Genomic DNA, 4,049 nt, shown 5'->3' with positions numbered 1-4,049 from the left:
TCAGTTTAAGCGCTACTTAACTCTATGGATTAGCTTTTCAATAATTTATGATGATTGGAATTTTGCACTTAAAGGGCACTTAATGATGTGGCATTAAACCCTTTCAGGATTACTGAGCAGTGATGTCACTAACATTCCCTGGCAATGTTTATTTCAGTAATTGTAATGAAAAGTAACATTTTGAAAGCGATTAAGTTGGTCCTTATGGAAAATGGCAACCGTCTTCTATCCTCAAAAGAGTGTTTCCTTTAAATTAGCAAGTAATCCTAAAGAGATACAATGGTATAAGTGCTGCTTGTAGTACTATTTACATGATCTGTTTAAGGAAAAAATGTTCAATACTATTACTAAAGGTCATGTAAGTAGGTTAAATAAGTATATATATATATATATATATATATATATATATATATATATATATATATATATACATATATATATATATACGTATGTATAGATATACATATATGTATTTATATGCATATATATATTTATATATGTATACATATATATATGTATATTTACTTATTTATTTACATATATACACATATACAAGCACACACACATACATATATATATACATACATATATATATATATTTACATATATATGTATATATATATATATAAACTGTGTATATATATAGTATATATACAGTATAAATATATATATATATATATATATATATATATATATATATATATATATATATATATATATATATACTGTATATATATATATATATATATATATATATATATATATATATATATATATATATACTGTATATATACTATATATATGTGTATATATGTATATATATATGTATATATATATATATATATATATATATATATATATATATATATATAGTATGGAAATCTTCCATCGAGGGTTTCCAGTCCCGAGAAATACATTGACGTATTATAGATGCTAGAGATCATTATTTAGGTTTAAAAGGTGTTAATCAAAATATAAACTGTTTTCTCTTTTTCTACAGATTGATAGGAATCGCTGCATGAATGCAACAGAGACATACGGTTTCACCAGTGGCATCTCAACTCCCGTGAAAATGTTCCTTTGCCCTCCACATATGGTGGGGCAAAGGATGTATGCCAGTTCCTCTGCTGCTATGTACATCACCTGCTGTCTCTTGTACTAAGATGCATTATATTTCCCCCTGATGAAATAATGTGGTCTTATTAGCTGATGTTGAATGCCATATTTACGAGTGTATGATTATTTATCAAATATTATATGAGTGTATATGATTATTCATTATTATTTCAAATAATAATTTTTTACATGATATAGAGACTATCGAAAGTTTTCGTTTAATTAAATGTGTGTGCAATTTTACTAATAGTATCATGGATAAAGAGCAAGGATGACCAATCTTCAACAACACTGAAAATGATATCAATTTTATTAAGTCCTATTTTGTCAACAATTCCGGAGTTCTCTGTTAGTTTTATTCATATGGATTTATGTATGAAAATACCTGCAAATAGCAATCATTTATACGATACTGAAGAAACTAGTAAATAAAAATATATGCACAATTACTTTTTCTTATAAAATGGTAAAATATTCTGTCCTTTACCAAACGAGTCAGGGATGAAGTTCCGTGCAGGGAACTTTCCCCGTCTTGTTCCACCTAGCGGCTATGGCTAAACCTTCATGTACTTCAGCGTTTCCTGAATACCAACGTTACTCTTCTCCTATACGTTTTCCAATTCATCTATCCAACACTAACTGTGTCTTCATTAGAAAAAAAAAGAAAAGAAAATGTTTCTTTGTCCACGAGTCCTATAAGGAGTTACAGCAATTGCCTATCAATAATATATGATTTTCTAATTACTAACCTTTATTATGTTGCCATTTCATCACCACGCCATCATTCATTCTTTCAAATCAAGCAAACCTTAACAAAAGCCTTTAATGCAACCGCCATTAACGATCTGTTGACATCACAGTCGTTTGTCATTTTCTTCATAGCTTGCCCTTATAGTTATGTCACAGATACATGTTTACATCTTCCACCAATTTCTTTAAGGTTTCGAGCATTAGAAATAAGCTTCCATTAAAAATTTATTATTACAAGGATCATTCTTCACATTTTCACCCTATTTTACTTTTCCGATATTCAACGTTTCTACTTCCAATAGTTTCGCAAACAATTCATCTTTACAGCAGGAGCTTTTATTTTTTTTTTTTTATTTGCTTCAAGTATCCATACTTCACTTTTGTAACCGAGAATGTGCCCAACACTTCTTTCATACATCCAACTCGACTACTCTATCTATGTACTATAAAATTTCTCCCAAAATCTTTTTCTTTTATAGATAAAACTCTTCGATTATCTATTCCTATATACAATCATTGATTTTGTCTTGATTTCGTGTTCATGCACGTATTTTTGCTAGCAATTTGGGGATATAAATATCGTCTTAAAAGATTCTTTAGTTGTTCTTTATTGAGGATAATTATCATCATATGACTGCCCCCTGCAACTAAAGATTTAAAGAATATATCTGTAGGTCTTAAGTATATGAACTAGAAACTACTGCATTTGTTATATATATATATATATATATATATATATATATATACACACACACATATATATATATATATGTCTATACATATGCACATATATATTCATTTATATATATATATATATATATATATATATATATAAATGTACACACACATACATATATATATATATATATATATATATATATATATATATATATACATATGCACATATATTATATATATATATCTATAAATATATATATATATATATATATATATATATATATATGCATATATGCATATATATACATATATATATATATACAGTATATATATATATATATAGATATATATATTTGTGTGTGTGTATGTATGTACAATATATGTATATATATATATGACTATATATATATATATATATATATATATATATATATATATATATATATATAAAGTTTTTTAAGCATAGAAAACATTATCATTATACTAACTCAAATAAAGGGAGACACCAAAGACCCGAAAAATTACCGCCCAATAAGTTTACTCTCAGTAATGTATAAAATATTTAGAAAGACCTTCTTAGGCAATGAAGATGCCCAAACTAAGTTTCTTTGGTGGCCTTTCTTTCCTCAGTAATTGTCACACTATCGAGAGATGATAGTGCGAGAAAAGTTTCGGGATTGTACAGAAACTCTTCTGCATGATTACTACTCATTACAAAATATTCAAATTTGAGGCCGATTCTTATGAATTTGCTCATTGATTTTCTTACCAAAATACTCTCTCTCTCTCTCTCTCTCTCTCTCTCTCTCTCTCTCTCTCTCTCTCTCTCTCTCTCTCTCTCTCTAAGGATTTTAAGCAATTTCTTCTATTGCCAGTTTTAGTAGTTTTCTCATTATTGGTAGAGATCTTTGATTGTGTTCTCACCTCTTTTGAATTGATTTGTTATTCATATTACGATTAATCGATTTTTGTAGATTCATATTAAAATGAATACGAAGGTACCCTTTTCAGGACATGATTTAGAAAAACTCTAAATACAGTGTTTTTTATAATAGACAAAAGAGTTTAGTGGAATAAGTCTGGCAGAAATAATTACATGTTTTGAATGTCTGTAAAGTGACAGGGTGCCTGAAAGAACATTTTTTATGATCTAAGTACCTCATAGTGATGATTATCCTTTGGAAATTATTATGCCATTGGTGTCCGTTGTGTTCTCTTTGACTGCTAGTTTTTGCTAGCTGAACGAGTAGAAATTGTGGGCTACACATCATCTGGTATCACTGTTTATTGCCAGGTCCTTGCCATTAGTTTTTCCGCTTCTGACGTCATCAATACGCGTCCTCACTACCCATTGAGAGCTGGTATCACTGTTTGCCCCCACGGGCATGCTCGATGGCGTAGACAGGCCTTAAGAGACAGAAAAAGAGCAACATAGGTACGAGAGCAGACTAAAGTAGATGGTACTCTAAAAACATGTAAGAAAAATAAATTAACATGGTTATGAT

Source organism: Palaemon carinicauda, chromosome 1 (genome assembly GCF_036898095.1).
Source record: "Palaemon carinicauda isolate YSFRI2023 chromosome 1, ASM3689809v2, whole genome shotgun sequence".
Taxonomy (NCBI): Eukaryota; Metazoa; Arthropoda; class Malacostraca; order Decapoda; family Palaemonidae; genus Palaemon; species Palaemon carinicauda.
Note: the sequence above shows the minus strand (reverse complement) of the source record.